Source organism: Mus caroli, chromosome 18, assembly GCF_900094665.2.
Source record: "Mus caroli chromosome 18, CAROLI_EIJ_v1.1, whole genome shotgun sequence".
NCBI lineage: Eukaryota > Metazoa > Chordata > Mammalia > Rodentia > Muridae > Mus > Mus caroli.
The window spans coordinates 20,399,073-20,425,593 of NC_034587.1; the positions used below are offsets into that span (position 1 = coordinate 20,399,073).

Here is a 26,521-nt window from a genome sequence, read left to right on the forward strand (position 1 = left end):
TCCACTCACCAGCAGTCCCAAAATCCTGCGGCGGGGGTCGTGGGTAGCTGGCGGGTGTCAGGCAACCCTGCGCTCCCGCTACCCCAGCGCTGATCCAGCCGGATGCTACCCCGGCGCTGATCCAGCCGGATGCAGATTATTTTTAATTGCTCAGTGTAATGACTTGAAAATATTTTAATAGACTTTTGGATATTTGATCATTTTTCTTTCAATTACACTTAACAAGGAACTTGATTGAGTTTAACATTCTTTTTTTTTTTAATTTTTAGTCTTCCTTTATAGTCCAGATCTTATCCCCCACCCAGTCCACCCCCCTGATCATTCCACATCCCATACCTCCCCCACCCCCAGCCCTGTCTCCAAGAGGATGTCCCCACCCCTGACCCCCACCCCACCACACCTCCCCACTCCCTGGGGCCTCCAGCCTTTTGAGGGTTAGGTGCATCCTCTTTGACTGAGTCAGGACCGGCAGTCCTCCACTGTATATGCATGGGGGAGGGGGACATCAACAGGCATATGCTGCCTGGTTGGTGGCTCAGTGTCTGAGAGATCTCAGGGATCCAGGTTAGTTGAGAGTGCTGGTCTTTATTTTGTCAAAGGACTTTTTTGCATCTACTGAGATGATCATGTGATTTCTGTCTTTACGGCTGTTTATGTCTAATTTGCATATATTTACATCCATGGAATGAAACTGACTTGATGGTCATGAATGATATTTTTGATGGGTAGTTGAATTACATTTGCAAGCATTTGATTGAGAATCTTTATGTCTATGTTCGTCAGAGATAATGGCCTATAATATGAATACTTTCGTTGTTCTCATGTCTTATCATATTCTGGATATAAAGGTAATACTTGCTTTATGAAACTTGAACTTGATAATCTTCCTTCTGTTTCTATATTAGGCGTAATTTAAAACGTGTTAGTATTAGTTCTTCTGTAAGGTCTCATGAAATTCAACAATGAATCCACATGGGGCTCAACCATTTTTTTACCTGGAAGATTATCATTGCTTTGCTTTTTCTACTTGCTATAGATCTCTTTGTCTGTTTCTTCTTGAATTAAGTTTGGTCTTGTATCTAAAAATTTATTCATGTCTGTTTATAATTTATTGGAATATAGGTTTCCAAAGTATGTCTTAGTGATTCTCTGACTTTCATTAGTGTCTGTTGTAATGTCTCTTTTTTCATCTCTAATATTATTTATTTTGGGTCTATTCTTCCTTTACATTGGTTGACTGTGCTTGCTATCTCTTCTAAGAACTCTGGACTTTATTGATTATATGTGTTGTTCTTTCTGCTTCCATGTCAGTAATTGCTGTGCTGGTTGTTGTTATTTCTTTCTATCTACTGAGTTGAGATTTGGCTTGTTCTTATAATTCTAAGATAATGAAAGGCATCCTAATTTACTTGCAGTTTCTATGATGCCCCTCAAGGTACATCCAGTGACCTACTTCCTTGAACCAGGCTTTAACTCCTAAATTGTCTACTGTCTCTCAAAATAGTGCTACCAGTTGTGAATCAAGCTAATAGTACATGCAGTTGTGGGGAGCATTTCATGTTCAAACTGTGACAATAAGTTAAAAACAATCAGTTCACAAATAACTACCAAAGTTTCCCAACTGTAGGTCAATAATTCATCATACACACAGTCTCTTACTAGGTTTTTTATTATTTAATAAATTAAATTTCACTGTATACCTTACCTGTCCTGATGACAGTTGCCATGTTCCAACATTAGAGGGGGTCATGCCTAGCTTTTACCACATGCTGGATAGGTGCCACACACTACTCTACAAAGAACACACAACTAAGAGCAAGACAACATTTTCGTTTTTCAAAAACTCGCATGCTTCCCAGCAGTGAAAACAGAAAATACACAAGAAGTAAATGTATAAGATAGCACAAATGACCATAAGATGTATGATGGTGCAAAGGGGGAAAGTGACTGGGGCCCCATTGGAGAAAGAAAAGAGACACACTCATACAGTGAGCAGTCTGAAGGACGTCTTTGTTATAAAGTGCTATTTTAGCAGAGACCTAAATAAAGTCAAGAGTCAAATCATGCAAATATCTGGGAAATGCTACTGAAGTTGAAAAGCAGACTTGTCTTGAGACGGAGTATGTGCGTCATCACTGAGGAACAGGAAGACTGGGGTAGCAGACTTGGAGAAGGAGAAAGTCATGCTAAGAGATGAGGTCACCACCACAGTGGCCAGACTAAGACTTTTGATGGAGATCTCTAATGCCTATGACCAGGACAGACTGATTGTCACACTGTTCTCATTACATAAACTAGGCATGACCACCTTTAATGTTGGAACATGGCAACTGTCATCAGGACAGGTAAAGTATACAGTGAGATTTAATTCAAAATACTTAATAGCTTTAGGTTCTAATGAGTATAATACAAAGACAGGACATCATCAAACCTCGATTTCCTTAATTTCCTCCTAGAAGGCATACAGAGTGAAGAGAAAATGAAATTAATTAGGGGATATTATTTTAAAGTAATTAGAAATAACACCAAAAGGAAGTGAAAAAATGTTTCCAAGTTATTTAAAACTCCAAACTCAGTCATTTAGTTGTTTTCTTAGTTGCAAAGTCACCAGGGTGAATAGCAGAGGAGGGTTCTGTAGGTAAGTGGTCAAGGGGGTGATAAAGAAGGATTCTAGAAACAATTGACATTTAAATATATAGTCTTTTAATTTTTTACTTTTTTACATAACTATGAAAAGTGAACTTGGGATATTTTTGTGGAGGATTATGGTTACAATATTTAAATAAGAGACAAAAACTGTTATGTCTGAGATTATAAAAATGTCCAGTAGCCTTTCAGAGAAATGAAGTGCCCATCTCCCTAAATGGAATAGTCACAAATTTCATCCATGAATCCAGGCTTCTATAATATAGAACTGCAAATACAACACTGACTAAACACTACATTTGGCTGAAGCAGAAATTAGAGCTTTCTCTATCCATTCTTACTGCAAGTCCACATGAATCAGAACAAAGGGTCTCTGGTGAGGATGGAACCTCTCAGAGGGGGGCTTGTGCATCTTCTTTATTACCCATTTATTTCTCTCCTAATAAATTAAGATTAAAGTTCTATGTTTTCTATCGTTACAAACATCATGCCACAAAACATGTAGAAAGCCACCAGAATATAGCTTTTAAAAAATGCTTCTTATTTTATAACTGTCAAGTATAATGTAAGGACAATCACCTTAGAAAACAACTGGGGAGTCTCTACTGGGTGCTGATCTTCATTGATAACAAGATGTGAACCATTCATTTCCACTCATTTTCCAGCTATCTAACTATTAGCCTTCCTGGATGGGTTTTATGTGACCCCTCCCATAAAATGACCCTATTAGATCAATGCTGAATTTTGGCTGTTTTGTTTTGTTTTGTTTTGGATATGTCTTCTTTGGGAAATGGAAAGCCACTAGAGAATAAACAATATAGTAATTTTGGGATCACATTATAATTATGGCTACAGCACTCTATCAGAAAAGGCCAATATTTTGATATTGGAATACAATGTTGCCATCTTTTAAGTTCATTCTTAAGAACAGTGCAACTGAGTTACCAAAAGGTGCAAAATAAAATAAAATCTCACAGTATTTTAAGTAAGTTTAGGATGTTGTGGGGCCCACATTCAAAACTATTCTGGACATATTTGGTCTACAGGCCACAGGTTCAATGTACCAGATACAACCTCCAAAATAAGGGTGATATTATTAAACGCAACATAACCATGAGAGAGTTCTGGTATATTCTAAAGCCATGTAAACATTTACTTCCTGTAATTCCTTTTAAAGAGAATGAAGTATTATAAATAACAGCAACTTAAAATCTGAATAAAGTTTCTTGGTGTTAACTGTTCATTAAATATTAGCATAAATCAAAACAAAGAACAATTATTCGATATACCATGTTAAATACTATGTTAAACTTGTCAACCTGTCTGAATTGGATACTAATTATAATCTACACATGTGTTTGAGAGTTATAAAATGTCACTGGATAATGAAAAGGGAAGTGTTACTAGAAAGAAAAGAATAGATTTTTCCTTTGCTCTATATGTAAAAGCAACTTTGTAAACATATTTCAGTCAACATGACCATGGAAATTTCAGATTTGGGCAAAGCGTTGAAAGATAAAATGGATTTCCCTAAAAATATTCTGTATTTCTAACATCTTTAAAAATACACTGAGATAAAATTTGCAACAGTATTATTATTGGACTCCTTATGAACTTTATGGAAGTCCTCATTACAGAGGCGACAGCCCTCTCAGTGTGTATTTTTGTGCATCATAAAGCACATGTTAGATACAAGATTATACTCCAGAGTGATGAAGGCCTAGGAAGGCAGCGCTTTCTTTCCTTTAATCATATGTTTGATTTTACTGTCTTCCCAACATCATGTTGGAAGTTTGATGAAGGTTGAAGCATGAAGGTTTCTTACAATGATATTCAAACCCAAATTTGCTTCAACCTCTTCACACACTAATGACTTAATTGTTTAGAAAACAAACCACTCATGTTTTACCTCATAGGGGCTAGAAAAAGAGTTACAATTTTGTTAAACATGTCTATTATACTAGAGGAAAAGATTATAAAAGAACAACATCTAGCTACAGTCCTTCTTTTATTTTGATGAATGTTATGAGTGCAGATTTAAGAAGAACTTTAATTTTTTAAGCTATCTTTATCTACCTACATATGTGCAGGGGGACACTGACAATACAGTGTAGCTATAATGTGATTACAACACATTTAAAATGTAAATCAAGTTAAATGAGTGCCTATTTTGTGTGTGCTTTCACTCTCCATATGACCTTCATTTGTATTTAAGACTGTTGTCTTTTTAAAAGCTTTCTCTTTCACCATGTATTAGAACTTAAGTTTAAGCTGTATTCTATTTTCTGTGGAAAAACTTTGGGAAGTAGTAACTCTTCTCTCTCATGCCATTATTGAAGGATATTAACTTATTAAACATTTTTCCTAAGATAAATAAAACCTATCACAACAATCCAAAGGCTAAAAGCCTTTTTTTAAAAACAAATATCCTACATGTTAATAAGTTTAAGTTCATAAAAGAATAAACCATGCCCGTGGTTTCATAATGTTTGTACTCTCTGCTATTTTCTTAAAGACACCCCCCCCAAATTTGGAGAACTAAAACTATACACAGAAAATATGAAAAAGGAGCTCTTTGTTTTTTATAGATTTGAATTAAAGCAAACTAGCAAGAAGCTTATATACCCACACTCCACCCCCTCTTGCTCAATCAGAAGCTAGTAATGGGTGTATTTTATCATCATACATGCTATCTCCTTCCTTTTCTTCCTTTCTTAAACTTTTCATTGCCTTTGAAAATTATTGTGGAAGCAAGAAGTTGGCAATGAGTGAAGAGACCCTCTTTCCTAAATGTAACAGCAATTATAGCCTAATAATCATGGAAGGCAGTGACTCTTGAAATGTTATCAGTTTCACTTGAGACTTGTTAAAAGCATAGCTATCTGCCTTTAATAAGCCTCCATAGAACTGAGAAGTCCCTTAAAGTCAGAGGATCACTAATTTATAGAACAATTCCCATAAGAATCAAATGTTAGTTACTTAAGACAAAGAATTTGCGGTAAACTTGTGCTTTCCTTTCAACACAATAAAAAAATGAGGGGACTTGCCTTTGGATGTATTTCAAGTTAAGGAAATGTACCTCTGGATGAGTAAGTGTGCTTATTTTTCATGATGAATTACAACATGAGATTTGAGAACTTGGAAAACTGCAGAATGCACTCGATTGAGTGGTATGCCCCCAAACCATGTCCATGAGGAATCAACCTCATTTAGAAATAGGGACTTTCAGACTGTCTTAGTCAGGATTGCTATTCCTGAACAAACATCATGACCAAGAAGCAAGTTGGGGAGGAAGGGGTTTATTCAGCTTACACTTTCCACATTGCTGTTGATCACCAAAGGATGTCAGAACTGGAACTCAAGCAGGTCAGGAAGCAGGAGCTGATGCAGAGGCCATGGAGGGATGTTCTTTACTGGCTTGCCTCCTCTGGCTTGCTCAGCCTACTCTCTTATAGAACCCAAGACTGCCAGCCCAGAGATGGTCCCACCCACAAGGGGCCTTTCCCCCTTGATCACTAATTGAGAAAATGTCTCCTGGAGGCATTTCCCCAACTGAAGCTCCTTTCTCTGTGATAACTCCAGCTTGTGTCAAGTTGACATAAAACTAGCCAGTACACAGACTTTATAGTTACAACGAGATCTTGTTGGGTTGGGAAGGACCATAAACCCAGTGCATGAGTTGCTATCAAAGCCCACACAGAGACACATAGAATCAGGACCATGTAAGGTAGAAGTACAGATTGGACTACCAGTGCCACAATTAAGGAACATCAATGATTGTCATTACTAATGGCCTTTTCCGGGAGAAAAGCATGGGTAAGTCCTCTCCCAAAGTCCCCAAAGGGATTGTCTAGCTAAGACCTTATTTGAGACTTTGTGAACTGTGATATAATACATGTATAGTATCATAAGCCAATTGACTTTTGCATTACTGTTATGGAAGCCCAAGAAAGAATAGACTTCTTTGTAGACATTATAGGTTTGGGAGTACCCCTGTTTTTCTCTTGGCCTTTCAAAGACCTTCCACTATGTATGCACTAAAAAGATGTTTGCCTCCTTCTCATGAGCTCTACAGGGTTTGTGGTATCCCAAGTCCACTCCACCCCAGGACTCGGGCCACTCGGGGAGGTGGGACGCGGGAGTTTTGACTGCGCTTACCCCAGTTTGGGGTCAAACACCCCAGTTTGCCGGCACGGACCTGTGGGGGGTGGGGGTGGAGGGTGTCAGGCTACGGAACCTGCCAGGCCCTGGACCAGGGCTGGGGGAGCACAGTCTGAGGGCCTCGGGGACTGCTGGAGCTGACTCGGGGGTCCCCGGGCCTGCAGGGAGGCCAGAGACATCTGCTTCTCAGGCTCTTGGACACCCAGGCACCACTAGATGCTGTGGAAGAGCTGAGCATGGGGTGCAGGCAGAGGGGAAAAGGCAGGGAAAGCTCCAGCTGGGTCTCACAGGGAGGAGTCCTCGGCTTGTTAGGCAGGTGGCTGGGCTTGGTGGAGGCCATGGTTGGGAGCCCTGAGAGGACTTGAGCTGGAGATGACACAGCCGGCTCTTTAGACGAAGACCTGTTCCATTGCTCCCCACGGAGGATCCCAGTGAAAAGAGGCAGTCCATGCTTTTAAGACATTTATTGGCATGGTGGAAAGTTGATGAATAAAACCTTACCCCACGTCTCAGGGGCAGGCCTGAGGTTAAATACCTTTTGCAGGGAGGAGTGTCTGGGAAAGGGAATTCATTGGCTAAGCCTCCAGGCCTTTAGGTACCTCATTAAAATGGAGATCTGTCTTGAGGCTAAATGACTGATAGCCACAAAACTATGGAGGGCTGAGGCCTCCTGTCAGGAGCCTAGTGTCTGGGAGCATAGCAAAATGCCTACGGTTCCTGCAGGGCCACCGGGGTTTCAAGCCTTTGCTCGACCAGAAACGAGGCTGCCTTTCAGGGCCCTCCAGAGCTCCACTTTGTTCATTGGCCACATCCATCCTATAGATGGTTTTGGGTATTTTTTACGTTTTTCAGCTATAATTGATAAACATGCTACGTCAAGGTATATAAATTGATGTTTGAAATATGTATTAGAAAATAATTTTCATAATCAAGCTACTTGGCATGCATGCCCTATCACTTGAGTTCTCTCTCTCTCTCTCTCTCTCTCTCTCTCTCTCTCTGTGTGTGTGTGTGTGTGTGTGTGTGTGTGTGTTGGAAGTTAGAATCTATTCTTTGAAAAAACTTTAATTATGAATACACAATGACTGTTCAGTACAACAGAATTAGGTCTCCGGGATATAATCATCTTGGATCTGAAAGTTTGCTTCCTTTGACCAACATCTCCAGAATTTTGAAAGATGTTTGAAAGTTCAGCTTCAGCTGGCAAAGTCAAATTCTTATTTATTATTGTTAAGGGGGAAAAAAAACTCTTCTAGGAGAATATTAAATACAAAACACATTTTATTGTAGAGAAATAAAGCATGCATGTATTTTTAGTTAGAAATTATGCTTATTATCTCCATCCATCTGTCTTTCAATAAAATTTCAGATTGAAGAGGATTATGCCTTTTAAGCTGCTTAATACACACTTCTTCAAATACACAGAAAGCCTTTTAATTAGACCATTTGACCATTTTATATGCAAATAACTAATACCATTAAATGTATCTGGGTCTCCTTCTGCTGCTGTTCTGATGTGTCAGAGATGCACTGACCCTCCGCAAACAGGGTTAATGAGAGAGCATGCACGTGAGCCTGTGAGCGTGTGGTAGCTGCCAGCTGTAGATCTAAGATAAAGACATGAGATTTTCCTGGCAGAGCTTTTTGTATCCTAAACAAAACACATGCAATTATGAAGAGTATATTTAGGGAGCCCGCCTTAAGGAAATGGATTCGCAGTCTCTGTTCTTTATAGTAACAGCTCTTGAGTTTCTTTGTTGCCCTTATCCACCGAGTGACTTAGCAAAGTATCTGCAGTTTTCATATATGAGTAGGAATTTAAAATTAGGAATAAAGGGAATGTTTAACAAGACAGCCTTCTTTTTATTACATTTATGTATTTATTTATCTGTGTGTATGCAAGTGGGAGTTTGTTCTCTCTTCTCACCATCTGAGTCCTGCGGAGTTGAACTCAGGGTGTCAGGCTTTGAGGCAAACTTGTTTACCAGCTGAGCCACTTTGCCAGCCCAAATTATAAAACAACTTTCTAAAATAATTTGCATGACTTGAAACATTGGCTTTCACTATATGTACATTTGTGCTAATTCTACAACACTTGAAACAAATATATAAACAACAACAACAAAAACCATAGATTCACTTCAAGCATGAGCTAATAGTAGGTACCACAGAGGAAAAAAAGAAATTCAGTTCCATATTCCAGGAATAGAAGTCTAAAGCGCAAATATGCTTTTAAAAAACCAGTTTAAGTATAGAAGGCAGCCCCTGGAAAACATGTAAACTAAGAAAGAGCACCGTGAGGGTTCCTGGATCTGCAGCATAAATCAGCACCAATGCAATGGTTTGAACAACAGAAATGTATACACTCTTACCCTGGAAGCTACAAATTGGGGATATAATCCCCAAGAACCTCATAGTCCCTGAGGGCTGTAAGGAGGGATGCTTCCCTGCCTCTTCTGAATTCTAACATTCCTGTAAATTTCTTGCCAGTGGCAAAGTACCTCCAGTCTCTCACTCCATCTTCATGAAACCCCAGTGTCTCTGTAGCTTTTCATGTCCCTTTGGGTTTTTTTTTTTGTTGTTGTTGTTGTTGTTGTTTGTTTTTTGAAGAAAGGGTGCCATTGGATCCAGTGTCCATCTTAATCCAGGATGATTTCATTACAAGTTCTTAATTCAATATTGTATTAATTTGTAATAGTCCTTTTTTCAAGTAGAATATATTTAGGGGTTCTAGAAGGAGACAATACTTGTGAACAATATTAAATTAACTGAGTTCTGAAGAGAAGATGGCATATCTGATATGGAGCACATTTGAGGAGGGAACGAGACAAGTAGTGAGCCACCTTTATGGATCACTGCACGATGCCAAACAGAGCAAACAATGACAGTGGGATTAGTAATGGAGTAACTCACGAAAACGTCCCATGGGCAGGTGCACACAGTAGGTCTACACATCAGGGAAAGACTTGGGTAGAAGAAGAATGAGTAGATAAGGTTACCAAAAAGACGCATAAGAACCAGAAGACCAAAACAGGCTTGACACTGTTGATTACGAGAGAGCACTCTGAAGAAGACCTTGAATGACAATTTCAGAAAAAACAAACAGGGAGGAAACCATCAGCGGATGGCATGGGAAACAAGAAAGAAATAATCTTTAAAAAATAAGATCAAGGAAGCATTGGTTTAAACATGTTACATAGAGTAAAGTCTAGGTTTTAGGTCTTCTATAATTGACAAAAGCGATTTCAGAAGTTAGAAATCCAGTTATGAATGGATAAGCATGAAAAAGAAATCTGACAAACTTTTCAAAAATGTTCCCTGGTAAAAGCAAACAAGTTAAGCTGGTACCAATGTAAATCCTTCAACTTCTAACTTCTGGCTTTCATGATGACTTGAGAGAGATAAGACATTCGGGGAAAAATCTCTTTGATTTGTGGTCTTTTCCTGACCTACTGATAAATAGTGATACCTTCTTGCAATGCATACAGAGGTGAGCCACAGCTCCCAGACAGGCACACAGCCAAGATGGGAGGCAAGCACGACTCTACCACACACTTAGGAAAGAATAGTGCCTGAATTTCCATTTAGCAATATTTTCAACCTACACTGTGGAGATTCATCCCACTAAAGCCCCATTTTGTGTCAAGGAGCATTTCTACAGTTTCCCCTTCATAATGTTTTATATATATATATATATATATATATATATATATATATATATATATATCAGAGATATCGTACTTAAACAGATCTATGCAGTGGCCTCTGATCTTTGAGTCACAGAGACTTACTACACATGTTTCCAGATCTTTAGAGTTATTGTGTGGCATGGAATCTTACATTCTTTTATTTTTTTCATTTTTTATTGGTTATTTTATATATTTATATTTCAAACATTATCTCCCTTCCCAGTTTCCCCTCCACAAGGCCCCTATCACCCCATCCCTCCCTCTGCCTCTATGATGGTGATCCCCCACCTACCCTCCTGCCTCAGCCACCTAGTGTTTCCCTATCCTGGGTCATCAAGCCTCCACAGGACCAAGGGGCTCCCTTTCCAGTGATGGCAGATAAGGCAATCCTCTGCTACATATTCAGCTGGAATCATGGGTACCCCCTGGGAGCTTTGGGGGATCTGGTTGGTTGATATTGTTGTTCGTCCTATGAGATTGAAAACCCCTTCAGCTCCTACAGTCCTTGCCCTAACTTCTCCATTGTGGTGCCCACACTCAGACCAATGTTTGGCTGTATACATCTGCATCTGTATTGGTCCAGCTATGACATTCTTAACAATTCTGCTCATCACAAGATCTCTTGTCACATCCCCAGTGTGAGATCATAGTTTCCCAACTCTGATTCCCCGCTGTGACTTTCACATAAAAGAATGCTTTCAGGCCATCTCACTGAATCCATTGTAATGCCATGATCAAGAATATATAGCATGAGATCTAGAATGATTATGGCTTAGGAGTCATAAGCACTGGATGCTCTTCCAGAGGGTATAGGATAGTTCATAACCATCTGTAACTTCAATTCAAGGGATAAACTTCAGTTCAAGGAAACTGATACCTTTTTCTGGCCTCTGTGGACACTGCACACATGTGGTACATATGTATACATGCAAACACTCATACACATAAATAAAGCAGATAAATCTATTTTGAATAGAATATATAGCATAGATATGATATCCTCCTGATAAGGAGTGTGTGATGTGTTAGCTATATACAGACACTTTATGTTTACATGCAAATAAGGTATAAAATAGTATTGTTCTTTGAAACCATTACTGGTTTTCATCTTTACAGTACTGTAGGCTGTACATTACAGTTAATGTCTTAAGTTAGTATATGATGATAACCTAGTGGCTATTATTTTACCCTCAAAAACACTATGAAGGACACTCTTCCAAGGGTAAGGTATGTGCAGCTGATAAGCCACAAATTTAGATTTTCAATTCATGTAAAGTATGGCCAAACACTCTTGTGTCATATTTATGTCTCTTCCATCCTTTGCAGTTCATCCTGATCACTCTTGGATTACTCACAATGCTGACCATTTGTTGGTTTATTGACATCAAGTGTTTTGTTTTAATTGAGGAAATCTAAGTTTAGGCATTACTTTAATTAGTCACAGTCATTAATAAGTTTTGAATAATTTTATCAGCTTTATCAGCTAGGACACAGCAAGTGCCTTAATTTTACAAACCTAAACATTTTACTTTCTTCACTTTGACACATTGACAATTCAAAATGCCATGTAAAATTTAAAGATCATGTTCAAGATCAATAATTTTCATGCTTTATTTTTAAATTTAAATCTTCATTATTTGGATACGACCCCTAAGTGAAATTTTTTAAGTCCTTGTTTTTGAAATACATGATGGCAGACTTTGTATGTGAGTTTATAGAAATTTAAGTTGTAATGTGTACAGAATCTGATTATGCATTTCTGTGTCATATTTACAAGTGAGATATATTAGACCCTCTAACCTAAGATGAATACAAACAGGTATAGATACAGCTGCTATGTTGGCATCAAATCACACAATATTACGACTCTTTCTTGTCTGCCTAACTGCTATTTTGACATCACATTAAGCTGGGAAATGAATTCAATCTATCTGTCTATTCTTTTAGCATTTCTATTCACAAATTATGTATATGTGACTAATTAGAATTTAATAAGCCTTTCACCCAAGAGAGATAAAGGCTCTTCCATGAAGCCTTTACCCTTGCCCTGCTGATAATGTCACTGTCGAGTTCTTTATCTTTCACGTTTAGTTTTTAAAGATGTAATTAAGTGTTATTTTCCTGCATGATGCAATTAGACAACTCTCTTCACATGAATGTAGCTCTCTACAGAAAATATGCTTTGAAATTTCAGAAAAAAAAATAACTATTTCTCTATAAAAATAGGGATTCTCTGTATATAATGGGTTGGCTGAGGCTACATTGGTCACATTAGATGAAAATGATTTTATAAAAACAAGGCTAGGAGAAATGAAACCTGGGGTTTCATATTATATTGCCAGTCTAACATTGTACAATGTCAATAATTTGGTGTATTATAATTTCAAAGGCCAGTCTGTGTGCTTGTGTGGATACACACTCTTGAGCTTACAAACGCACTCGTGTGTGCGCGCGCACACACACATGTAATGTGATTTGTTAAGAAGCTCTGACAATGGCAAATTAATAGATACTTACATTTCCTTTGGACTTTGGTTCTAAGTATTATGATTTTATAAAGAAAAAGAGAGTTAAGGTTTAGGTGTTTGCTGTTTGTGGTAGCCTGCTTCCTGCTATCACAAAGTACCTGATCAGGCTGATCTAAAACAAAAACAGGATTACTTAGCTCACATTTCTACAGGTCCAACGACATAAGCTAGCCTCCAATGAGAACTTCACAATGGATGGTTCTCAGTTGTAAGCTCTTGTGCAGGAAAAGAGAGATCATATCTCCAGACATAAAGCCAGAGAAGTGCTCAGTAATCAAACACATTGCCTGATATTTGCTCTTTCTAGAGAGAGAACTCAGGGTCCCACAAGAATGACCTTAATCACTTCAACAGATGATGTCCCCAGAGACCTGAGGAAGTCCCAGTTTAACTCCATCTGAGGTCCACAATGCCGTCATACCATGCAGTGACCAAGTTGCCAATACACAAACCCTTGAGGAATACAAGATCACAACCATGCCAGTCAGTGCTTCCGCTGGGCATTCATTCTGTCCTTCCCCCACTGTCTACCACTTACTCTGATTATCCCTGAGCCCCTCTCCTTTCTCTCTTTTGTCCTGTGTTTCTCATTCTCTGATATGAAGTTCCACAATACATACTTAAAGCATTTCTGATAATTCTTATAAAAACGAGTCTCCAATCCAATGGTATTAATTACTCTCCTCAGCACTAATACCTAATACACAGTGTTAGGACGGAAGGGTGTGTTCTGGCTCACAGTTTGAGTATGAGAACAACATTAAGTCTTGACTGTGGTGACAGGACCATGATTTTCCTTGCTCTTGTCCAGGCAGATCAGGAAGCAGAAGTGAGACAGGAAGTGAGGTCAATCTATAAAATACAAAGCCAGCTCCCTAGAAATGCACTTTCTCTTGCTAAGCCCCTACTTCTGAAATTCTCACAACCTCTCCAAACAGTATGACTGACTAGTGACCAAATGTTCAAACACATGACCTTATAGGGATTATTTTACATACCCATAAGGGTAATCATTTATTATGTAATAATTAATCAAAGCTATTCCTGTCAGTTAAGCAAAGTAGAACAAAGCAAATCCATGATTTTGTATGAAGCTCATGATCTTTCTAACCACAGATGTTAATCCTTAACACTCACTGCAGTAGTGAGAGCTCGAGTGAAATGTGTATCCATCCTGTGGGATAGCACGGTAGGATCTTCAGTTCCTTTTCCTTGTTGCTGTGCTGAAATGCTTGGCAAAAGCAACTAAATCAGAACTAGAAACATGGCTCAGTGGTTAAGAGCACTGGCTACTTTTGCAGAGGGCCTAGGTTCAGTTCCCAGCACCTACATGTTGGCTCAACCATCTGTAACATAGCCATCAGGAAGCATAGAGAGATGGGTGCTTCTGATCATGTAGCCTTCTTTATATCCATCCTAGAACTTAGCCAGGAACAGTGTCACCTACGCTGAACAGTCTACACCTGGGGTACGTAGATCTTCTTCAGTTGAGTTCTCCTGGGAAAACTCTCAGATACACACTGAGGTGTGTGCTTCATAGTCATTCTAAATCCAGGTAACAATGAAGATTAACAACCACAGAGCTGAACTACAAGTGCAAAAGTCTGTGATCACAGAAAGACTCACTGTGACACTTTCCTCACATTCTTAAACTGTGGGGGCCGTGAAGGAGTTTCAAAAGGAAGAATAGATCTGAGCAGAGTTTGCCTTTCAATTTTCAAAAGTGTACAATTGTATTGCTCATGAAAGAAACCTTGCTTTTCTTAATGGTCTGACTAATAGAATCACAATGCAATGCTTTTACTACTCAAAGAGTACAAGAAGAGAACAATCCCTCTCTCCAGGCATCCAGCTTCTCTGGGGCTTGGCTGATGTACCTGTCTGATGTAAAACATTCGCCCTCTCACTCTAACCTCTGTCTGCCCTGTGTGGTTCATTTCCTGTGAGGACTTCTTTCATTTTATTGGCACAGGTCCATCTTTCATTCAGCTTTTATTGAGATTTCAAACTTCTCCTTCCACCGTTGCTCTCAAGAGTGTCGAGAGGCTGTGCGGGGACTTCCATCTTAGTTAATTTCACACAACTGTTTTGTCTTGATATCCTATAAGAAAACATCTGATTGGTGGTGTACATTTCTCCAAAGGTTCTCACCTAAGTAGTCTCCAACTTCTGGCCCTTTTGTAACACCCAGTGACCACCATTCAGGTCGACATCAGCAAACACTCATTCTGAGGCTCTTTCTTACTCAAGCCCAGTCTTTTCCAAACATGACTCCCTCTGTACACTGACTTCACTCAGTCTGTCTTTACATTCTTATCTCTGTGAGCAACTAGGCTTCCATTTCTTTTTTTTTAATTTCTAATCCTTTTTTTTTCCAATCCAGTCATTACCCATAGACTTTCATTTCTTAAAGCCTAGATTTTGTATCTAACCTCTTCTTAATTAATATCTACAGTTGTTTTACGCTCTGATGTGTATTAGAAGTTTAGTTTGGTGTGAACTCTGAAAGGATGGATTCCAATGTCTCCTTTGGTAACTGTCTTCGTCTTAAATGCCAGCTCTGCCTCATGCCGACGTGTGTGTTTACATTTCTCTTTCTTATTTTCTCCTACAAGTCTATTTTAACTTCAATAAAGAATGGAGCTTATTCAGTTTTTAGATAATGGCCTGCAGTCTCAGCTTTTTAAATGACTGCTTTTTTTTTTTTTAAGTCTGACCTTCAGTAAATAGCTCTCCTGGGCTTCATAAACTTCCTTAAAGTGACAGGGCCAATCAGAAACGTTAGCGTTTTCTTCACACAAGAGTGAAGCCTCAGTCAGGCTCCTTCTTCCTCCAGTATATGGTGATCTGCTTGCTGTCTCTGAGAGCTGTTATCTGTTTCTTTACATCCAAGGGGAAATCTCAGAGCCCTGTGCTTAGACAAAGCCCATAAGCACAGAGACGCCAGCCCCAGCACTGTGGCTCCAGGGCAGGCTGTAGCCAAACCTGTGTTTTGTGTCTGCTCTCGACCAGCAAGAACGACACAACACAGTCGGATTCTTCTCAACAGACTTTATTGCAGGAATGCCTCAATGCTGCTATGGGGACCCCAGGCATCCAGGGAGGTCTGCTTATATACTCTCAGCCCCCATCCAGTCACAGCAGGCCATGTCACCTCACCAGGCACCCAGCTTCAGCCAATCAGGGCGGCAGGGGCATGTCTCCACCAAATATGGACTTGTTTACACTGCCAGCATCATGGTGCACCTGCGCAGCTCTCACGAAGGTCGTGGCTTATTTTCAGGTGTATGAGGAAGTCAGGTGCAAGTCATAAGACTTAGCTGCAGTCCCGGGTGCCATCTTGGGACTGCCGCCACACCTGCTCCTCACACCTGTGCCTTTAGTGTGGTGTCCATGACACAAGTTATAGTCACAGAACTACCTCAGATTGCTGTCTTCTCTTGGACACAACTGACTGCAGGAAACCCAGAACATTCTAGTATGAATCCAAGTCAACAACTGACAACCAAGAGAGGTAGTCCATCAGTGTCACCATCAACGACTGCACCACATGTTCTCCTCACTCTGACCCTGTCAATGAACACAAAGAAATCTATTTGTGCAGGGCAAGGAAGCTAATTTTGCAATTGTGTCAATGACTGTGATGACTTCAGATGTACAGTTGAGAAAGGGACATGGATGGCTTCTGTGACAACCTCTATCTCTCAAAAGAGTAAGAGCCTGGAAAGAGACTCATCAAAGAAAACTCTTAAAACTTGTTATAAGCATGCTGAAGTATAGCACTCCAAGATAGATCCTTTCCTGTCCCTGTAGCAGGTGTACCCTGGAATGGTAAAAATCTATAGAATTGTTCTGTACAAAAAGAACTAACCCCGTTAACATATTCATTTTCGTAGGTTTGGTCTTTGATCTTGTAGTACCTTAAAAACATGCTTATGAGGATTGTTTTTCAGGGCATATATGCTTGCAAGACAGATGTGGGCCCTGTGGTAGTTGAGCCTACTTACAGCACTCCCAGGATCTGGAACTGAAGTCAAAACTAAAAACACACATGTACAAAGTGTCTAAATATTTAAAGTTGTAAACCAGACTTACAATCCATTAAGTCATATTATTTATTCTACTTTGATAAATACACCTTGATAATGATTTTTTTAAAGGACAAGTTCAAATTGAAGTCCTCTTAATGTGGCAGCTCAGACAAGAAGGCATCCAGACAGCATCTCTCTTCCCACTCTATCCACTGCATGTAGAATGATCTGTGTACTCCGCATTCATATAGCCATGACCCACCATCCCCAAGGTTTCAAGCTGTGTGTGATAGAGGCAGATCCACCTTGACAGACACTTAAAAGCAATTGGTATCTGATAAGCAGGAAGTCCTAAGTCTTAAGACCTTATAATAGAATATGAAAGAATACTCCAGCTCTTCTATCTCAGCTTTATGAGAAAGGACCCAGGCTTCCTAGTGTAATAACACTCTAACCCTAGCCCTAACCCTAACCCTAACCCTAACCCTAACCTTAATCAGGCTGGATCAAAGCAGCATTGATGGAAATAGAGTCTGTTGGATATGGGTACATAAGCTTCATAAAAGGGGAATATAGGGAAAAGGTAAAAGATGTTAAAGATGCCCTCTGGTTCTTTGTAATGGTTTTTATAGCTATAGAAATAATACGATGTATAATCCCTCCAGAGCTTTAATATTGATATTGATTAAAACCATTCTCAAGATGCATTTATCAAAGTAGAATAAATAATATGATTGAATGGATTTTTAAGTCTGAATTATACCTTTAAAATATTTAGACATGTTGTATATTTATGCTTCTAGTTTTTAGTTCTGCTTCAGATCCTGAGAATGTTATAAGCAGGCTCAACTATAGATCCTACATTTGCCTTGCAAGCATATCTGCCCGCAAGAAACAAGCCTCACAATCATGGTTTTAAGCCATTGGAGAACCAAAGACTCAATTTCATTTTGACCAAGTAGAACACAATATACCTTCTAAAAATCTGCTGTCACCAAATTAACATGAGAAGCAGAGCTCATATACAAAACCATTCAAGACAAAAAAACCTCAAACCCAAAACTCACAATGTGGTCCATGTGCTAATGGCCATGACAATTGGAAAGAAAATGATTTGACAATGAGATTTTTAATTGCATTCCAATAAAAAAGAAACGCAAAGGAATCACCAAGAATACTTTAAGATAATTTTCTTTATCTTGAATTTGTCATGGTCTATTCAATTATCTGGACAGACCGAAAAAAGTGCAACTTACTTTTTAAGATACATAGATTTTACAAATAGGAAAAATATTCATAATTATATATGTGCTTGCAGATTTAATGCTACAGAGATATGGTAAAAATCTTAACACAGGGGACTACAGGTAACTTCAGAATAAAATGATTTCATTAATTGAATGTTATGCTTCAACATGTCTTACACAAATAATAGTATTCCTTGTGGTATTTAACTTTGATGTTAGCATTGAATGTGCTTGTGAAGAAATATAAAGTGTTATACCCATTCCCCTTCCCCCTACACACACACATACCTGCTAATTTTATTTGGTGGAATCATGTGAACATCAGCTCATCATCACTTCCTTTGTTGAGACCACACTGAAGAGTAAAAGGCAGAAAATCACAGCTGAAAGGCTGATGGAGCACACCCCGTTCTACCCAGCCCCTTCCTGAGCAGCACTTACTAACTTTCTAAGAAATCACTGGGAAAAATCAAAAGAGAAAAATGCAAAACCTAAAACTACTTTGTTTTAATGAGAAGGAAATGGATGAATGGTGCTTGATTTAGCAATCAATGTGGACACATGGATACCTGTATAGGAAATATACCAAGAAGCTTCTCAAGGCTCCAAAGAGTGTCCTAGGCAGGCACAGTGACTAGAGGCAAGAGGATAACTGAATCTAGAGGAGGCTTTGGGGGTTCTAAACAAGAGAGGTGAAAAATTGGAAGGAACAAGTGGATGCTCACTATCTTTGCCAAGCCCACATAGGCTGACAACTACCTCCCCATTCTCTGTATGAAACACATTGGAAATTATTGTCTAGATTAACTCAAACAGAGAGTCACAGACCTAACAGTTGCAGGAAGACCAGCAGCAGGTAGATGTGAGATGTCTCCTGCACTCTGGGCAGCCAGGTGGGAGTCTGAACCCTGAATAGGTACCAAATGCCCTCCTGCTTTAGAACATCTTACTCAGATCACATCCTAAGGTTGCAGCACTCAGGTTTACTTCCAGAGCATCCTGACACAAACATGTGGATGGCACTTGTGTGGAACGCCTGACTATCTAACAGTATAGAAATTCAGTGTCTCTTGAGGACACTGTAGTGAAACAGCTCAGCATCTTCTAACCATCCTATGACATCATCCTGCCCACTCTTGTGTAGTATTGTCTAATCATTCTATGATGTCATTCTACTTACCGTAGTGTGTGGGATAAGCAGAAACTTGGAAACATCAGGAATGGAGAAACACCCTACGTAAAGAGAGCAGAGGATGTAAATGAACTACAAAAAAAGTTAAATAAACAGATTTTATAGTAAACACACTAAAAAAGCCTAAAATATGTTGTTACAGATATTAGAAAAGATGTGCCCATGATACTAAACACAGTATAGTGGAAACAATTAGAGACAAAATTCTTGGAAATTAAAACTATGTCCAGAGAAATAATGTATTCAACAGAAGAGAGAAAAGGAAGATAAACAAAAGAGAAGTTACTAGGAAATGGAGACAAGAGTTGCAATATTAACTCAGAGCTTTTAGTTTCAGAGCAAGGGAACAGAGGGCGTGAGTTGTAATTTACTTTAAAAGTGAATCAAAGTTCCCAGAACTGGAATAATGAGCAAAAATTCCTGAGTCTCCAACATTATAAGTGGGGAAAGGAAAATGAGCGTTAGTTATACCAAGGCATGCCATGAGCTTTTTCTTGTTGCAGAGAAGAGAGATGACAGAATGGATTGGGGATGAGAAGGCCAATAAAACGAATCTAGCCAGTGAAAAAATTCCCTGAAAGGGCTGAGATGAAGTTGCTTAAACATTTTAAACTTAGATAATAGGTAGTGTTTGTAGGGCACAAAATGTCATCTCAATCATGTACATGATATAAAATATATAATTTAGGTCTCATGCAATCACCCATGTGTCATTTCTTCACATTGGAAACATCTCTGATCCTAGCTACTAGTTCTTTGAAATATTCCATTAATTGTTGTCAACTGAGGCTATCCTCCTATACTTCAAAATTATGCCATAAAGTAAACTAATAATGTGGAGGAAAGATTTGAAAATAATTGCGAGCATTCAATCTCTCTATGAGCTGGTCTTCTGCGAGCATCTGCTGAAGAAGCTGGGCCTCCTCACTGTTAATCCCTTTGAACAAAAGTTCCTCTGCCAAGCAAGCAGCAAGTTTGAAACATGCTCACAGCATATTCTCCTCTGGCTAAACCTGCTCCCCAATGAGCAGCTGGATGTGGTGACAATGCATCTGGTCTGCCTACCAACTGTCTTTTTAGTTGATCACAGGAAACAGACTTGTCCTATTTCTACCCTGGATGTCTTTAAACACTCAGATTCGAACCAGTTATTCAGTTGGGGTATAAATGTGGACTGGATACTTGACTATGCAAATGTGTGCAGGTTTAGAAATCTGACATTATATGTTTTAATGCTCACACCTAAAACCAAAAATTTACTGTTGGGTTATAGGAAGCATTGGATATGGTAAGTGTTGGTAGAGTTTCAATATATGCATGGTATATAGAAAGTGTCTTTCTGTGGCCCTGGTTTCAATTAGCGGTGGCCATACTCCAGCTAGGGTTTTTCTTTGAACCAGCAAAAAAAATGCAACTCTAGTCAGTGGACAAATTCAATCATAACAACCCAGTTAAATGATGCATATGGTAAAGATTTTTTCTTTTTATTTATGAGTACGCATGAATGTGTATGTAACTGCAGTGCCCAAAGAGACCAGGAGAGGGCGTAGAATTCTTTGGCGCTGGAGTTACAGATGGTTATGAGCTGTGCGTCATGATTGTTGGGGATAAAACTCAGATCCTCTGCAAAAAGAAAAAAAAGAAAAGAAAAACCTGCATGTGTTCTTAACCACTGAGCCACCTCTCCAGCCTCTACAAAGCACATAAGTCCATTTGTACATAAAGCCTTTTCATGACTGGAGTTATTTTCACATGGCAGGCACCTGGAAAGGAATCTCTTGCACCCAATTTTGTCTGGTAATGTCTGTATAATACATTGATGTTTTCATTTTTGTTATATAGCTTAGTGTGCAATATGATATTCTTGATATTTGTAGAAACACGGATACCAAAGTTATACAAGTGAGTATACTGTCATCTCATGCAATTAATGTTCTTTCTTCGTAAATTACCAGTTTATAGATCAATATTATTATCTATAAGTCTTATGCTCTATGCTAGATCTTTAAACTTACTCATACTCCTTAACACGTGCCTTTTTGGCCTACACCTTTTCACAGCCTTACCCTACTGTCTATCCCTGTGACTACCATTTTGTTTCCTATGGTTTATGTTTGATGTTTGTTTTCTTAGATTTCTTATCTTGGTAAGAATTTATGTTTTTCTAGTTGGCTCATTTTCTTAGCCTAAAGTCTTCTAGATTCTTGGTACCACATATAAGGTTCTTCCCTCTTGGTTGTATGATCTTACATGCAAGTGTACAAGCTAAAACGTCTTCGTTAAATCCTCTGCTGATTCACATTTCAGTTGTTCTCCACATCTTAGTTTATTGGAAGTCAGAGCCAATGATGGACATGTTTGTATGTTCATAATTCTATTTCCTTTCAGTGTCTACTCACAGAGATGCTGCAAGGCATGATGGCATTTGTCTGGACTTTAAAAAGCATATACATGCATGCCGATAATCTGAATGCCTTCTGGTTAGGGTGCCTCTTTTCTAATGTTGGTTATGTGTAGTTTTCCTATTGTTTTGGGTAGTGTCTACTTCAATTACTTTTCTAATAAGGACCTTCATAATTATTTTCTTTCCTTTAGGGAGAGAACTCCTATTCTTGCACTAATACTAACAGTCTTTAAAAATGTTAAAATGTTATGAGGTACATAATAAAATATAGCATTTTGGATCAACTTATAGCTTCAACTTTTTCAAAAATCAGAATCTGTGACTCTTGTAAATAAATGTAAGTTTATGTTGGCACAATAAATAAGTAAGATACAAAAATAATTAAACCAACTGAAGTCATATGTGGTAACACTTGTGAGAGAGAAGCAGGAAGATTGCTATGTATTTGATGCCAGCCTGGTCTACATAGCAAGTTCCAGGCTAACCTGTCCCCAAAAGAAGCAATCAACTGTAAAGTTATCACTTCTGAATATGGCCTGCATTCGCCTCCTCGGGGAGCAGGGAAAGCACATATTGCCCATGTCCATTTGCTTTTGAGTGACCCAGACTTAAATATATACAGACACATCACAGGTCAGTGAAGACCTAAGTCTAAGCCTCCATCCTCCACTATAAGGGAACGATGAGTGCTACTTTCCCTCAAAACTATCCTGGTACATTCTATTCTGGAGTATAGAAGAAAGATTAACTGCTTGTTCATGGTAAGTCAGAGATATCTGATTTGCCAGTTGTGTGCCCAGTGTTGTTTAGAAGCAAGCCCTGGAAGCTATTTTTCTGATCAATTCCAAGTCTCACATTAGCTCTTACAAAAGAGCAAGACAACATTTACTCATGATAAAGACCCAGTTCCAGCCATTATAAATCTTATCAATTGCCTTGTGAAGGTTAGTAGAGAAAAGAAAATCATTTCATTCTATTCACTTAACCTTGGGGCTGAACTAAGACCCTGATGACTGTGTATGGGACTTCTAGAATGTGTGGAGATCAAACCATAAGTCTGGATAAAGTTGGGAATTTTAATTCATTCTTTTTTATTATAATTCATCCAGTAAGAGAACATTATTCTCTGAATAATAGTCAGTAACAATTCAGTTGGAAACAACATTTCTTTTTCTCTCAGTTGGTCTTATAAGCTACAAGACCAGTACAAGGAGCTTTAATAAATATGTCTGGTTTATATTTGAAGTAATTCACATGCACACATATATAATGACTGGAATCACTATACAAGGTGCTACACAATACATAATACAATACAAACTTCATACAATCTCAATTCTTTGCTTACAAACAGGGATGTTTTTCCTAGAATTATTTAGAACAATGTCGGAGGTAAATAGATGCTCAGACATTAAGAGCACTCACTGCTCGTACAGTGGACCCAGATTCAGTTCCCAGCATTCATATAACAGACGATAACCATCCATAATTCAAGTTCCAGGGAATCCAATAACTTCTTGCCTCCAAAGCATCAGATAAGCACAGGGTACACCCACAGACATGTACAAAAACTCATACACAAAAAAGTAAAATACGTTTTTAAAAAATGTTTTTAGAAAGAAAAATACAAGTAAATTTGTCTACAAGGAAGACCAATAACTACCCACTTCCCCACGGGCTACAATACAGATGAGGCACAGGAGGTGTTTTGGATTAGACAGGCATCTCCCCAGCAACAGTCACACAGTAGGGTGGCTCTAAAGACAGCAGAGATGAGCATTGTGTTGTATCTTAACTCATGGCACTTTGTGTAAAAGAAACAGAGATGTCTGTTCTCTGTGCCAGGGAGTTATTTTCTTCAATTATATGTGAACCAGTTTGTGAATTTCATAAATGTGAGCACATCATGGACTCTCAAGGAATGTCCCTTGAAGTAGAGCCCTGCTGGGTGTTAGTATTTCTTTCCAACTAAGGAACCAGGATGGGAAACTGTAGCTGTTCCTGTTTTGCCTGTACTTTCCCTAACTAAACTTAAGGCTAAAGAATAAACTATGTTTCTTTCTCCTTTTCCTCCCTTGGAAAGTTTTTTGTTTAGGCATCTAGGAATGGAGTTTGGTGAAGGAGCAAGTAGCTTGTGGTCACCAACATATATAAGCATCAAAATACAAGTGAAATAAATTCATGCTGTAGTAATCAATCGAGTGGGTCTTACCTTGTGATCCCTTAAAGTAATGATGTTCTAGCAGTGGAAAAAGACAATAACAACGACAACAACAAAAACAAAAAGATTTAAAGCCAGTGAACTTAGTTGGCTGAATTAGAAAGCTGTCACCTAGGATCAAGCATTTGCCATTGAATATGTTCCGAGATATCTCTGTGAGACCCAAGGAGCAGCTGCAGCCACAGCAGCACTGTGATCCCAGCCAGCTGACAGTTGCTGAGACCTGGCAATGCTTCATCCTATGACTCAGGCAGCCACCAAAGTTGTACTATCTTCACCAGGCATTTGAGGAGGCGACATGGTTCATCAAGTTGCATGTACTACTCTGAACACAAGGAAACATATTTTCAGTAACAGATAATATTTGGAACCCAGTGACAAATAAGAGAATGCTAAGCACAGGTTCTGTGTGGTGTTAGAGAGACCCATCCATGACTCTTCCTTGTCGGGCTCTGTTTGATGAATGGTCTTTGTTCTCTAGCTCTTCTCTTCACCCAGTGGGCTGCTGAGTCGTTTTTGTTTGGTTGGGTTTTCTTTTGTTTATTTGTTTTGTTGTTGTTGTTTGTTGATGATGATGATCAACTTGACACATGATAGAGCCATGGAAAAAGAAATGTCAACTGAGGAATTTTCACCGTAAGATTGTCCTGTGGGCAAATCTGTGGGGCATTTTCTTGACTAAGAGTTGATGTGAAGGACCTAACTCTTGTAGGCAGTGCCCTCCCAGGGCAGTTAGTATTAGATTAAATAAGAAAGCAATTAGCATTCCTTAGCCAAGCAAGGAATGGGGAGCAAGCCAGTAAGCAGCTCTACCTCCAGGTTTCTGCTTGAGTTCTTGCGTTGACTTCTCTCAAAAACAGACTGATTGGGACATGTGAGCCGAATAAACCTTTTCTTCGCCAGATTGGTTTGGACAGTTGTGTTTATCGTAGCAATAGAAAGCAAAATAGGACACTTAGTTTCCCTTCACACGTGTGCACACACACACACACACACACACACACACAGAAACACACTTTGTTTCCCAGCGTGTGCTAAAGTGTTATAAGACAACCCTGAAAAAAGAAAGCTTCCTGGGAAAAGCAAGTGTTTCTTCCCTGTTCTTCCCTTGCAGCTTGGAGTATAAAACAAAAGCCAAATGAAGTCAGTTCTATAACATTATTTTCTTTCTCAGGAAGTCCACCCATTGGCCTGTTGTCCTTAGCACACTGTGAAGTGGCATTTGTGGCTCTTTTCATTTTCTAATGAGTCCCCAAACAAAGTTTATACCATGTTCGATAATAGTTCTGCTATCTTGCTCTTTCTCTGTAGCCCTAGTTATTCTGGGTAAAATGATTATCAGGTAGAAAAAAAAAAAATAAGAGAGAACTTCAACCAAAATATCTTTAATATTTGAACATAGTCTTTGGAGTTTCCTTAAACTGAAATAAAATCCAGGAAAGTTCCTTGTTTGTGCTGTATTTCCCCGGGGAAGCCATTTGCCAAGCTCTGGCTGCCTGGCTCTCTGCCTCCAGGAATGCCAATCAGAGGACATTCTTTTTTCAGGCAGCCAAGTTTGGAAGTCAGTTGGTTTCTGTCCGTGAGGTGGGGGTGGGGTGATGGCAGGGGAAGCCAGCGAGTCCTCAGCTGATCTTCAGCTTGCAAAGGTTTCTGTAATAGCCTTCAATGAACGCAGTTCCTTTTACACACGAGGATACAGGTAAAGGACAGCTGAGTAAACCAGCTTTAGAAGAAATGGGCGGAAGCTCCCTGGGAGGGAGGGGCCGAGGGAGACCTTTGAAAGCCTGCCATTGGTGAGTTTACCAAAGGCATCTGCCAGTGGGACTTCGGTGGAATGTGAAACCAAATCGTTTTCAAGTTAAAGATAGACACAGTGGACGCCAGAAACTGGAAGCCGGGTTTTTAAACTCCTGTCTCTCCCTAGAATTTCAGAATTGGTTATGATCTCAGGGGTAATTAGCCATTTGGCTAAATCTGTTCTCCCATGAACGTGCTAGCAATCACTGTGTGCTCTAGATGAACTGGAACTAAAAAGGTTGAAGAGGGGATGCTGTACCTGGTCCAGGGTAAGTGAGAACACCGGTACTTGGAGGTGCATCTCTGGGAAGGTGGATGTTGACTTTGGCTTTGTAGTTGGTATGAATGAAAGATCGATCGGGGAGATTTCCTTGTGTCTGGATGAAGCTGCTTTCTTTCTGGAAGTAGGTGGCCTTGGGCATTCTGAGTGGCAGAAAGAAACCCAGTACCTGTGTGAGGCTGTTTTCAAGTTTGCATTTCAGAGTTGTAACTTGAATGAAGCTTGTAGGCTTGTTCTTTGCCGTTAACCCTCAAGCACCTAAGGCTTATGGAGTTAGAAATTATGGGGGAGAAGACTCTGTAAAATGGAGCACAGCTTCCCTGGG

The 26,521-nt window shown here is 39.2% G+C and overlaps 1 protein-coding gene across 12 annotated transcripts in view; it reads left to right on the plus strand.

Moving 5' to 3' along the window:
- Dtna (dystrobrevin alpha) overlaps window positions 1–26,521 on the plus strand; it is a 342,602-nt gene that overhangs the window by 73,947 nt on the left and 242,134 nt on the right. For 6 of the 12 annotated variants that reach the window (XM_029471843.1, XM_029471846.1, XM_029471845.1 and 3 more), the window contains exon 1: window positions 25,977–26,185. The exons of 1 other annotated variant lie outside the window; for it this stretch is intronic. The gene's annotated coding sequence lies outside the window, so the exon portion shown is untranslated. Of the gene's footprint in view, window positions 1–25,968; window positions 26,186–26,521 lie in introns of those variants that run through there. 5 more of the 12 variants (XM_029471848.1, XM_029471844.1, XM_029471842.1 and 2 more) reach the window with 1 other exon arrangement.